The sequence below is a fragment of the Taeniopygia guttata genome, chromosome 1, assembly GCF_048771995.1.
Source record: "Taeniopygia guttata chromosome 1, bTaeGut7.mat, whole genome shotgun sequence".
Classification (NCBI taxonomy): domain Eukaryota; kingdom Metazoa; phylum Chordata; class Aves; order Passeriformes; family Estrildidae; genus Taeniopygia; species Taeniopygia guttata.
The window spans coordinates 77299197-77313710 of NC_133024.1; the positions used below are offsets into that span (position 1 = coordinate 77299197).

At 36.9% G+C, this 14514-nt stretch overlaps 1 protein-coding gene across 5 annotated transcripts in view; it reads left to right on the forward strand.

The window, feature by feature from the left end:
- The window catches only part of PCCA (propionyl-CoA carboxylase subunit alpha), a 268217-nt gene that overhangs the window by 148277 nt on the left and 105426 nt on the right, over positions 1–14514 (forward strand). The window lies entirely within an intron of this gene.

Sequence of the window (14514 nt, forward strand, 5' to 3'; positions counted from 1 at the left end):
TTCCAAAAGCTCTTGCACACTTCATCAGTATTATTGTAATTCTTTGGCTGCAGGATATTTGGCAGCTGTTGCACCCCACTGGCAAATCCTATTCAGACTTCACTTTCATTCACCATTGCCATTGGAGAATTGATTTCTCTCTCCTCTGCTCTAACCTTTCCCAATTCATTTTGGATTGTTCAATGTGAAACATTTTAATTTCATATCATACAGCCATTCAGCTCACAATCCTTTTTTAACCTGTCACCAGGGTAACAGCATAGCATGCTTGCTTTAGGCAATCAAGTTTTTATTTCACATGCTTAATGTTGCATTAAATGTTTGCATTTTGTTTAACCCTCTTAAATACTTTAAAATGTGGATGTATTTTGCAGGGTAATGAAGTCTCTGATTTCAGTGTCGAATCTTCACAGAAATTGTCTTACTTAAAATAAAAAATAAGAAATCAGAAGATGAATACAGTAATGAGAAGATTGTTAATAAAATCCCAAATGGCTGAATGAGGCAAACATCCATAGAATCATAAAAAATATTTTTCCTCTGATAAAGCCTTCCAGAGGCTTGTTATTATAATCTTTAGACCTATACTTTGGGATTATTCTTACCTGTAAGTGCTTGTATCAAATTAATGCAAATATAGGATTAACCATGCAATAACACGACTTTAAGAAGTCAAATGTCTGGCCTATACATGTCAACCTACTTCACACTGCTTCCCAGATGTGTGTGGAACTGTAAGCTGAATAACAAGTATTTTTTAATACATCAAAATCAGAATTTGTTTGGATGATGCTGTTGATTAAAGAAATATAGGATTTTCAAGTATCTTTTTTTCCTCTCCATGCCAATTGTCATGGCATGAAGAACAGGCTATAACCATTTTATTGGAAATAAGAATAATAAGGAATGTATTATTATAGATTATTACAAAAATAAAATAAAATGGACATTTTCATATCTAAAAAACCATTGATTTCCTATAACTGATGCTACAGAGCAAGTCCTGCCTGTCTCAGTAAAGGAATAGGACCAGCCAGGTTTGCCCTTGCATTTTCTGTTGGTATTAAAAATATGTCTGTAATAGATATCCTGAAAACACACAGTCTTTAACTATAATGAGAGGTGTAGTGTTAAAGGCTTTTCATCTGTCACAATCTAGTCTAATTACATAGGTATAAAATACATGGGGGGAAGGGGTGGGAAGTATTTAATTTTAGGATAGGTAAAATCTAAGAACATTGCATTGCAAATAAGCCCAGACTTTCTCATTTATAATGAAATAAACCCATAATGAAAGCACTGATAATATACATGTTAACACTTGAGACTACTAAGTTTGCAAACCTTCCTGTTTTCAAAATAAAAATAGGTCATACATATCTATTGTTTAAAAAAACCAAATGTGGAATATTTGATTACTGTACTAGCCAGTGTGTGAGTTTCTTGAGAAGACAACTGTTTGCTATAGATCAGGTCCATTAAGTTGACTTAAAATTTTTCTTCCAACAGCATGTAGCTAACTATAGAAGGATAGAAATGAAGTTTTTTTCTATTATTTTCCAAACTTTCTGTCCAGTTTTCTATTTTCCCAACTTGTGCTATAAGCTACCAAATGTTATTACTTGCCTAAAGAGGTTTGGCAGTTTTTTGTTACTGAATTTTGCCAAAAGGAGCCAAGCATATGGTAACAGTTAATTTATTGGTTCTTCTAACCTCCAGGGAGCTCTTTACAGAGAGCATATTACCTTTTTATCTAACATATTTTAAATAAAAGACTGTTGACTTGAAATTTGATATGCAAGTGTAGAAGCTAAACCTTCAGTGTGGCTATGCTCAATTCATTCTTATTTAAGGGTAAGACGAAAAGTGTAAACATACAAGATTGAGCTAAGACTTCTTTCTTTTCATCTTTCAGAGAGGTGGGTCTCTTCTGTATAATTTTAGTGTGTGTGGGTTTAAATAAAAATACTGAAAAGACATTTTCTTGAGGAGAAAAATAATCCCTGCCTTTGTCTCAGAAGTCTTAGAAATCTTTCTTCATTTTGTTTAAAGATATTCCTGGTATGTGCATTACCAAGGAATGCTAGAAGAAAGGAATATTTTTCATTTATTTGTATGTAAGACCACAGGCTTGTTTGTTGGTTTGTGACAATGTATAATTCTAATGTGAGTATTATTTGAGAGGTAACATTGCTAATAGTGTTGCTATGTGCTATCTTGGAGTTGAATCTCATCCCTGGTATTTGCAAACTCAAACCCTGTCATCTACTACCTGCATTAGAGGTAGCCTTAGGTACTGTATATTTTTGGTTTTTTGACTGGGAGGTATTGTGAATCTTAAAAGGAAAGCTACATGGATAAGCCATTGTATTTTCAGTGGGATACTTGGGATAGATGGTGCCTTAAGTAAAAAAAACCGTAATACTGATATCTGTTGTTTCTTTATAAGTATTGAAAGAACTGTGTTGAGACTGCTCAGATGACTTTTTCTTTTATGATTATGGATGATTCTGTAATATTTTTCACAGACCATTCTTTTCTGTGTAATTAGATGTAGTGCTTGGAGTTTGTTTTGGCTGTGGCTTCCCTTTAACATATATCTTCAAAGCCTGTAGTGTGAGAAAGACTGGGCAGGAAAGAACAGTGCAGGACCTCGTTCTTTTGAAACCAGGGATGTTTACCCATGGACTTAGAAAGGAGATGACAAGTCTTTATCCTGTCTCTCTGTGGTGGTTAGTAAAATTAGCCTTTCTACGGTTGCTAGTGAGATGATACAAATAAATTATTTGCATATTAATTCCTGTTTTAAAAAAATACTTCTAAAATATCTGTGTTCCTAGGCTTTAAGCTTTCGTCTTTACCCCTGTGTGTTGTGATATGTGTTTCTGAATCTCCTCTCTCTGGCATGATGGTGGCAGAGATGGTGACATAACTTGGTGAAACAGTAATGATTCTCTCTAGGCCCTGCTGCCCATTTTTCTATCAGACACTGAAATTTAAAGCAGGTCCTCATCTGGCTGCACCTAACTGTTAATGTCCATAGACAACTTTACCCTGTTTGTCTCCTTGAGCTAGTGAGAGCACTTTTCTTGAAATTCTTTGTTGCCTGCTCTGCTCCCTCCCCTGCAACAAAGCCTTTTGTCTTGTTACTTGTATCCTCAAATCACAATCATTTTAAGATGCTTACTAATATTAAGTCCTCCTTATTCCTCTATTCACTGTGAGTTTTTTCTATTTGATCTCGGACACTGCATGTCTGCCTCTACAACAGGCTGCCTTTTCCCAAGACTTAACACTTGTATTTAAGTGAACCCTTGTGAGTAAATAGACTGCAACTCTGTTTCAGTGATTTCCAAATTCTGGCAGTCTGACAGCCATTTACTCTTCAGTCTCCTTATGTTGGGTGTTGTAGCCCCTTTCCACAGCCCACTTTTCTTGAGCTTCCTCAGCTTTCTCGTTCATATATGTCTTTCCAGAAGCAAGGGGGAGTGAGAGCCGATAGCATTTTGCTGTTTCACAGTTTAAAAAGTGGATTGCAATGAGAAATTGTTGTGTTCAAGACCTGTAAAGGGTGGAGCATAACTCTTCAGAGATAAGGACTTTTGTGATTTAACCCCAGCCACCAGTTATGAAGAGAATTACCTCTACCCTAGCCAAAATCAGCACATAAGGCTACTTTGTTTCCCCTAGAAAGGTCTAGAGGGGCTGCAGTAATCTGCATTTTAGAAAAATTATGTTGGATATAAGCAAGGGAACTTTGGGCTGAGGGAGAACATAGATGTTGTGTATGGAGTCCCTCAGCAAGTGAGTGCACAGGAAGGATTGGGACTGAAGAAAAAAGTTGTGAGGACCAGTTCTGAACATCTTCTTTAAGTATCCTCTCTCAGCTGCCATGCACTACAATTGAAAGTGTATTTCAAAAATATTTTGGATCTTCCTCATATTTGTACAACACTTTTACTTCACATTTTAGCATTTCTGTTCAAAATTAGTCTGTTTTTGAGTCAGAAAAATCCTAACGTTCTTTTTAGCATCCTTTTGATCACATGCAATTTGTTTATTCATGCTTGTTTATAGATTAGAAACATTCACAGAAAAATGTGTATTGGGTTAGTAAGAGTTACAGTATCATCTATGTGTAATTATATTAATTAAATAATAATTGGATGTGTAAAAGGTAATGTTTAAAGAAAATTTGTTTTTTATAGCATTTTAAAATTTATATAGCACATTTTAATATATTATGTTATTTATATATTTAGGACATTTACTCTTTGCCTTGTGAATTACTGAGCTGCACTGATTAGTGCTAATTGTCTGGGCAAAAAGGAAAGGAAGGAGATGGAACTTACAGTTAAGCACATTGTAGAAGTGTAACTATATTCTCATGCTCTTCTTAGACCTTATTTAGCTTTCTACTGTTTATCATCGAATATTAGACTGGATGGATATTTAGGCCAGTCAGTACAGCCATTTTTACGTCCCCATCCTGTGTTGATTATGGTCATGCTAAAATAAACATCATCAATAAGGTTCATCCCACCTACACAGCCTGGCTTCTCTAATTTGACCTTCGTCAGCAGAAAGCTTAGTGGGCAAAATATTTTATATTAGTACTGAGAATGAGGCACTAGCTGTTACAAATTTTTTGTCCTTCATATTCAACCCTAGTTTAATAATTCTTGAATTCTGTCATTCAGGTCTAATGTATATAACTTTAGCAAAGTTGGAAGTCTGTGCACATTTTTTTCCTTATTGTCTTTTTTTCTCTGTACTTGTGAGACCATAATATGAACAACGGCAGTTGTCTTATTAAAAGGGTGAAAATACATAGAGGGCAATAGATATTTATCATCTTTTGAATATGTATCACTCTTAAGTTCTCAGATGCCTGTATTTCTGTGGCCGAGGGTTGCAGTGCCTAGGCAATGTAAAAAATATAACTAAGCATTACGTAAAGGTAGTTCAGCCAATTTCAGGTCTAACTCATTGTGAGAGGTACCTTTCTCTTTCCATTAGTTGAGAAGGGAAAAGATGGTTAATACCAGGTGGTGAAAACTCAGTGCTGTGAGTGCTGGATGTGAGCTGGAAGTGTAGGGGGTGATGCCTGGAAGGTAATGGGAGTCACTGAGCTCTGCTATGTGCTGTAGTTGTCTAGACATGGCGTACGAGTGCTTGTTGGAGATAGGCATGTTTTATGTTATCTAATATAATTTTTAATGGACTTTTGGGGGTTTTCTCATCTGCTATGATTTTTTTTTTTTCTTTAAGTGAACAGAATTAGTGGCATTAATCTGTTTCATGGGAGTCTAGTGCAGAAGAAACAGAGAACAAAGCTTTAGAATCCATGAAATATGCCACATTTCTTACATGTAGGGGGAGGAAGTAGCTGTGATATAGCTTGTTGAAACTGGCTTGAGTACTTCTGGCCAAATGCTGTAGTCACATTTACCTGTGGTTTGGTAGATATATTGTTGATACCTGTGTTGTCACCCAGCACTAGTTCTTGTGCATGTAGTTTGAAAAGCCAGGCGCTGCCTAGAAAAAGAGAGTTCCAAATGAATCACAGCTCTTGGCCAGCTTCTGTTTCTTACATTATGGCATGTAGGGTGGCTAGCAAGGAAAATATGCAGGACTGTGGGCTGTCCTGAATGTACATTCTATGTATTGCCTGAATTAAGTCTCTTACAGAGGAGAAAGCACAACGGAAAAACATGTTCAATACAGCTGTATTCCCAAACTGATTTCATTGGCATGAGATGGTTAAGCTCTTGGATGGGCTCTTGGTTCTGCTGCAGCTGTGTGATAGATGAGCTCTTAGAATACTCTGGAACTCTACTGAAATCTGGTGCAAGCATTGTGTTTTCCAAAATGCACAGAAAAAATGAGTAATTCTATTTTAAACAATTGTGTTTGGGTTATTCCATATCTGACAGGCTTTGGAGAAATCGGGTCAAATCGTGAGTCCTACAAAATGTGGCAGAAATTCCATACTTCTGGCAATACAATCTGGTTATTTCCAAGGGGATTGGCAGATCAAAAGGGTGAGAGACCTAAATGAAACTGTAAACCACAGGAAAGACAGCATTCAATACACAGCTCTTAACAAAAAACTCAAAAAGATTTTTGGAGCTGGTGATCTCTGGAAAGGTGTTTTCTGTTTGGCCGAAGACAGGTTGGGGGTTTTATTTTGGTTAGCTAGTATAATTTAAATTTTTTCCTTAGTTTGCATGTTGTGTTCCTTGTGGGCCTTAAAAGAAGGCCAGTGTTCTTGCTCTCTGTGCTGTTGCCAAATTTCCTCAGCTTTGTTCTGACATCTTTTCCCTTGCTGTTGTAGCTGTCTCGCACTCCTAATAGTGTGCCTACTTTAGGAAGTTCATCAGGTACTGAAAAGTTTCATTATATTGGGTTTTAAAAACTTTGTTCTTTAAGGAAACACTGTATTACAGTTTGTTGTTAGTGCCTGTGGGTCAAATGTGTTTCTCTGAATAAGAAAGAAATAGGTTAATGTGATTTTTTTTTTATTAAGTTTGTAAATTAGTGGTAGTTGTGGAAATGGCAATCTGTTCAAGGTGATATTATTTAACAAGATAGAGGCATCTCAGGCCATGAGTTTCTCAAAATGGAATTCTAAAATTTGAGTCTAAAATAGGAATTTTCTCCTCCACAATTGCAGAACAATTTTTCAAATATGCTGCACTTCACAGTATTTTCTTTGCTTTCAGCTGGGCAGGAACTGGCAGATATTAAACATTTCTTGTTGTAACTTTTCCTGGGGCAACTGAATAAGGAGTTGAGCTTGAATTTAAGCGTCAGGAGCTTTTTTTTTTTTCCTGAGTATCCAGACTAAATACCAAACATAGGATTTTGAGGGAATGTAATTGCAGAAATTGTCAAGATCACAATCTCTTCATGTGAATAAAGGATTCTTCAAGACCTAATCTAGCTGTCAATAGAGAGTGTGCCAGTACAAGTGTACAGTCTTGTTCATGATGAGGAGCTCATACTCTATGTATTTGACTTTTGATTAGATTTAATTTAGTCTTGTGAACTGAATGCCCATTTGTGACTGGAGTGTTCTGCGTGGAGTTCTGGAAGCTGGTTTCTGCCTTTCTTCATCAGAAAGGGACTGGATTGCACGTCCCAAGACCATTCTGCAGTGTGATCTGAAGCAATATAAGCAATATAAGTGGCGATGGTTGGGATAATTTGCTTTGAGAACTCCAGATCTGAGGTACAACACTGATATTCTCACAGCCCGTGTATATTGTCCTCTTACTTCTGAGTTACCATACTCTCCAGAACTTCTCTTAGAAGAGGGGGTGAATAACTGAAATTCTGACAGAAGATTAAAGCACTAAATGTGTTTTGATTCTGGTTTACAGCTGTTGGTGGCAATTGAGCTCAAGATTAGTAGGCAGATTTCACTACTAAGATGAGTACAGCAAACCTAGCACGAAGTTTGCCTGGATATTTCAAAAAAAGAGAGTATGGAAAGTAGTCTTATATGTTATAGTCTTATAGTCTTAGCAAACTGAGACATCACCTCATTTTCATATTAGTCGGTTAGCATTTCCTTACGCCTAGTTTTTTATGTGGACAGCAAACCTGTAGCATTCTTAACTTAATACAAAGTGAAAAATAGCACATTATTACTGGGAACAGCCCTTCTTTGAATGGAGGTGTAGGAAATCGACTGCCCAACAGGCAGCTACATCCCAATGCCACTATGTTATATGAAAGTATATAACTGCTACTGGATGATGTTAACAGAAGAGCTTTAGTCCTCCCTACTGTGTGTATCGCAGTGGCTTGTTCTGAAGCTCTTTACACATAAAAGGAAAGTGAGATAATTATTGTAAGACTATTCTTAAGTATCAGCACAATAAGTTTCTTTGCTTAAGGAAATAAAGGAAAATTTGTATAGGAAAAGGTGTTTGCTGTTTTCATTTTATGGAGGAAATGATTATTATTATTAGTTTTTCCAACTGCGCAAAGTTATCTCTTAATAAAAATTTAAAAAATGTTTTGGAAAACAACAAATTTTGAAATTAAATACTTTAATTGGAGGAGAAACAGTCCTAATTTTTTGATGACAAACAGATTTTTCAAATTTTCTCTCCATAGCATTTGTTAGCACACACAAGTCAATATTGTTGACTGATCTGATTAAAAACACCTGCTTGCAAGTGGTTCCTCCTTTGGTAAATAAAAGATGGTTAAAAAAACAGATTATAGAAGCACAGACTTGTAAATTAGACTAAAAATAAATGTATTTTCTCTGTACTTGTGAACACTTGATTTGAATGTTTCTTGCATCTTATTTCACAAATGCTTGCAATAAGACAAATGGCAGGATCTCTTATCCAGCATTAATGCTTGTGATGTCTGCTTTTTCCAACAGAAACCAAATACTAAAGTAGGCCCTAACATGTCATAGAAGAGGAAATTAGTTTCAGATATATTTTACATTTATGTATTTGAAATTTTCAAGGTATGCTGTTGCCTGCTGGAGGACTGGACAGTCTGACGCTTTTCTGAAACTGAGAGGTCTTGGGCTCTACTAGCAGCTCCCAGGATTACTGTTTCATACAGTTTACTAATGCAAAGTGCATAGAAATTTCCTGTCATTAGGATCAAGTGCCAAAACTTTTGTCCCAAAAAATGCATCATCAGGCTGCAAACCTGAGTCTCCATGAATTCTCTGTCTCCATTAATCTCTTATTCCTTCCTACCATCAGCAGACTAGGGTGGTGAGTTCCCCAGATAGATACCTGATAGATTTAAATCTAAAAGAGATCGTTCAAGAAAGATCTTTCAAGAGGCTTAGAATTGTTGTTTTTCTGCATGTTTGGAGGATAATTTCTTGTTAAGACTGAGGAGACAGCTTTGGCAGAGGAGCCCCTAGTTCCTTGCCCCTGCCAGGCTGCTGAGGTTGCTAGCTGTAAAACATTGGGATTAGGGTGTCTCTCTTTGCAGGACCCAAGCCCTGCACCTTTAGAGACCTCCACAGTGGAAGTAGGTTAGCCAGGGTGAGATCAGGTTCTTTGCAAGGTTATTTCTCAGTTAAATGGAGATGAAAGGCATTGAGCCATAGTCTGAGGTCTGGGCAGCTAAATTCACCCTAGATTTTTAACTGTTTCTTTGGCCCTCATCTGGGTTTCAGTACTGGAGGTTTTTGTTGGTCACTGGATTGCAGGCTCTTATGTCAATGCAAATTGCTCAAAAAGCTTCTGTGGAAGGGACAGGGAGCATCCAGATATATGCTGTTCTGAATCAAAGCACAGTGCACTCCATGGCATCCTTTTAAAGCATTGATTTTATTTTATAGTTTACCTTCCATGTAATTTTATTTTTTCCTGTGGTCACTATTCAAATAGTGTATAGGCTATAACTATGCGTATTTGTTATTGGTCTCAATGTGATACGTAAGAAAATGTAATGTAAAATCTCTCTGATATTACTGTTGAGTAATTCTTTCAGCCTTTATCTGATCAGCTGGCATACAGGCTAGTGGAGGTTATTATTTTGTATGACATATGAAGAACTATAATTTAGTCTAATGATAGTATATTTTCATATTCACAGCGAAAGTGGTATGTATATATGTATGCACATAGAAAGCAGAAAGAAGGAAAACCTATTTTAATGTAAAAGGGCACATGATATGTATAGATGGACCAGTCTGAATATATGTAGAAAATGTGTGTGAATAGATATAGAAAATATTTCAAATTGCTGAATAAAATATTCCCAGATTCTTAGGTTCCCTGCACATAATTTTTGGTTCTTAAAATAATCCTGTGAAAGTACTGCTTTTATCTTTTCTGTGTGATGATGAACTTTTATGTTGGAAAGTGTTGAAAGTACTCAGATACTAAAGCTTAGATTTGTGTTTTGTTTGGCAGTACGCTTCTGTTTAGAATTCTTTTAATCTATCCATTCCCTGCTTTTTTTATTCATCTGATAGTTGAAGGTTCTCTGAAGGATATTTCTCTGCATATGAACTTATTAAACCAATAATGCTCAAAAGTGTGAGATTTGCTTCCCCCCCTTTTTTTTTGGGGGGGGGGTGGGGGTTTGGTGATTTGTGTTTTTTTTTTTTTCATCACAAGATAGGCTCCTGTTTGAGTTGTTAAATTTCTATTTGCCTGTCTTGATTTTTTTTTTTTTTGAAGGGTGGGGGGAGGGCAGGGAAAATAAGAAACAATTTATATGGTAGATCTAAAGTTTCATTAAAATTGCTTATGCCCTGTCCCAGGCATTTTAAGTGGGCCATCTGTCTAAACATCTCTGCATTTTTTTCTGATCATTTCCTCGACTTATTCATGAGCCATGGGAGGGCTCCTTTGTAGTCTCCATGTAGCTGGTTCAGTCTACCCCCACTGAATACATCTATGTGCTTGCATAACATATCTTTTCACAGTGCTGGAAATTCTCTGAACTTGGTTCAGATGAATGGCCCACTTTCTGAAGGTCTTTTTTTCTCCCTTTGCAAGATTTGTATGCAGAAACTGACCTTGGTGGCTACAGAATCCAGCACATTATTCTTGATCATTTTACAGGCCACCTGCTGTGAAAGTTATGATGAAGGATTTCTTAATGATTCTTTGACCATTAACATTGTTTTAAGTCAATATTTCACTTTTATTTAACTGCTGAATAGGTAATTGCACAATTGAAAAACAGCTTTATGGAGTGTCATATAATGTGGTTTTCAAACGCTTGTAATCTTTCAAACGGGAGGATTTGTTATGATGGTTTGGGATTTCTCTGTTTACATAAAGTATTATGCAGCAAAAATATCAGAAGTGAAGAGGAATTTGTAAGGGTTTTCCCTTTCAGCATTAGAACACGTATTTTGAATTGGAAGTAAAAAAATCTATACTCAATTTTCTGATACTTTAGAAGCTGGTGACATCCTAACTAATTTACATCACCAGTAGTAATAGGGAGAGGGAAGTTTATTTGCCACAAACTGCAGAAAATTGTAGTTTTACTGAGTTCCTCTCTCTGATTGGTGACAATCAAAATGGCCAGGGCAGAGTTATTACTTGATTTGCTTTTGTGGGTATCTGTTTTCTTTCATTACTCGTTTTTGACTAGAATACATAATAGTTTAATTAATGTGTTCCATGAGCACAGGAAGTATGTGCCAACCTAAAATTTTTAGCAGTTGTCTGCTTTCCACACTGAAAAATTGCAAAGAAACCAGGAGCTCTGGTTGCTGTCTTATTCTCTAGTGTCTTCCTCTTCCACACATGGCATTTGGGGGTAAAAGGGACATTATACATTTCTACACAGACATCATCTCTAGTTGAACAGACAGCAGTAGAAATTGAAAATAAATAACTAAGCAGGCAAATGGTGCTGTTTTTCTTGTTGCATTGCTTACATGTTTTTGTAATTGGTGCTTTGGTGTAAACCCTTTATGACTTAAAGCCAGGCCATCACTCTTCAGCTGTGTTCCTTTGCTTGTCATGCTTGCCCTTAGAAGGCAATTTGGAGTGAAGAGATTCAGAACTGCCCTTTTTAGTGTGGAAGGAGTTTTTAACCCCCTGCTCCACCCATCTCCTGTTGTTGTGGCTGCCGTGCTGCCTTTGCTCTCTCTGTCCCTTTGTGTGTAATGCTCCTGGCAAGGATCAGCAGCGCACAGTTCTCCATGGCCCTGCTCCCCACCCACCTGGCATTCATCTTGCTGTGAGACTTGTGTTTCTTCCTGCAGCCAGTGCTCTTTATATGCAAATGAAGTAATTTTATTGGATGATATGTCATTTGCCAAAACTGGGAGAAAAAAAGGGAGGGCATGTTGAACCCTAGGAAAGATATACTGTGTGGACTCTGAATCTAACGTTGGAAGGGAAGTGCCTTATGTTTTCTTTATGTCTTTTATGATGGCAAAAATTACACTGTTTTTATTTTCAGTGGGATTTTTTTTCCTGTGAATATAATGTTGGATTTCAGCCCGTTATGTAGAATTTTTAAAGTTCTATATTTTTTCTATATTTTGAGAGTAGCCAGAAGTTTGGGGAGTTTTCTGTGAACTAGTGTGAAATATATGCAGAGTTCAGATGCTTTCTTTGGGAGGACTTACAAGTCTTCTCATCTCAGCTAAGGGAGCAACCTTGGCCAAGAACAAAAATAATTTCCCATGCACTGGGACAGTACAGATTACAAAAAACCCCAAACACCACAAAATAACAGAAAACCCCACAACAAATCTCATTTCCTAGCCTGGTAGAAACTTCTGCATTTCTAAAGTAGTTCATGGACGTGAGCAACTTCGTTTTCATATTCAACAAACTTAGACTTTGATCCTTACTTTTGGACTTTGTAATCCTTATTTATATGAATGTTCCCTACCCGCAAATCCTATCAAGATGGAGTCTACTACAAGATAATTTCTTTGAAAGGAATTTGGTTTAATGAAGAAATAGGATTGTGATGAGCTAATGTAAGTATATGTCATAGCCAGTGTCAGTTATAGTTACAAAACCACAGGCAAAGCTAATTAGCAAAGATGAAAAATGTTCCTGTGCAAAGGGATCTAGTAATTCCAGGAGGGAAGTACAACTTGCTGTATACTTGATGCAGTTCTGGACCTTGCCCTCCTGGCCATTGGTGTTGCAGAGAGAGGAATTATGTGGCTGTTTGAAACCCAGGCAAAGCAGTGATGATAGTCGTGCCTTTCAAGAGGCATGCATCCTGTTTGGAGATACACTTGACAAAGCTCAGCAAGACAGGACTGAACAAAAATAATCCCTGCTGGAGAACAAGACTGTCTTTCCTTTGATGGCTAGCAGCCAGATTCATGAGGTCACTTCCAGTCAAATGCAATATGAAGCAGGGCTGTGCCAGCAAGACTGTAAGGAATCTCATGACACCAGTGAAGCGGATCTACTAAGCTGAGTTTGTGATGTGGTCCTAGTTCTAATATAAGAAATATGATATTGCTATAAACCACTAAATCCTGTTGCTTGCACTGCAGTAGAGTATCATTGAGAACCTAACCAGGTGCTGCCTGTACTTCTTTTTACTGGTGCTCCGATACCAGGAAGTACAATGAAAACATCTCTCAGCTTGCTGCCTGCTACCTGTGCAGGAAATTCCTCTTCCTCTTCTTCAGGAACTCCTGTGTCTGTCACATTTCCTATCAGCCAGTCTAAATGTTTGGTGACATACAGGAATTCCAATATGAGTTGCTGAGAAATGACATTGCACCCAACGAACCATAGATAATTCCTCAGATTTATTGTTTTGACAATTGTCACTGTATTAAATGTGAAAGGTGACACTTGGGATCGTTAGTACAGGAGCAGGTTATTTAAAAAATAAAATATGTCTTCTGAACTTTTAGGGTCATGATGGAGGTGAGCTAAGGTGTTTGGTAAAATTTGAGGTAGGTCTTACATGGCTAGCATCCAGAAGTAACTTAAGGATTAGTATGCATCTATTTGTGTCTGATATATTTAGCATTTCCATTTTCCCTTTTCAGGAACATGGCAAGGCAAAAGTTTTGGAAGCTCTTTGCCTCATTAAGTATTTGAACATGTTCTTTCTTAAGTTCCAGGTATCTAAAAACCTGATGTTCTAAAATAATTGTTGAAATCCTTAGCTAGTCAGTGTATTATCCTTGGCTTGGACAGATAATTTCATTTCTCCTCCTGTGGCCTCTAGAGGCCTCACAAGTGCTTCTCCCTGTTGATTCCACAGGAAACCTCAGCACTCTCTTTGGGGAGATGTGCTTCACTGGTTACCTGAATCCTCTGGAGGATGCACATGGCATAACGTGTTTACAGGTTTTAAGACTTTGAAGGCTGCAAAGGTGTAGTAAGTGCTATAATGTGCAATAGATTAATATTATAGCAGATATGATCCTTAAGAGAGATGTAAAGGTGATAAAATTATTATCCCTACAGATTTCTTACAGAAAAATCTAAATGGTGTGGAAGAAAAGCTCTACCAAAATGTATTTTTGTTTTAATGGAGTTTAAATTATACCTTCCTGTCTTCCCTTTAGGCCATGTGGTGCCTGCTTGTGGCAATCTATGGTGACCACTCATTAGAAAAGTTGTAATATGCTTGTGGATGCCAGTTGTTATGGCAAAGTGGAAGAAACTTGAGAAGTTAGAATGAGGAAATTGAAAATGAATATACATTTAAATAAAATAGCTGAAAATTGCATGTTTCACTCTGAACTTCGAAGAATGGAGGCTCAGTCCTCATTCCTTTGCTGCCAGGTGTGTGCTTTTTTAAGTTGAAAAGATTCAGGTTTCCTGTATTACTTGATAAATGGTGCAGTCACGAAATGCTGCAGGAATAATCCTCCATGTGGGCTGTGATGATACATCATTATTTTTTCAGTATGCTTGAAGGGCTCTGTGGATGAGATACTTAAAAATGTATATTATTTATAAAATTACTTGTATTACTTGTTTGGCTGAATCTTTCGTCTGTAATTGGCTTTTAGTTAAGGTTTACTGAGAATGAGATTAAAAAAATAATGATTATATT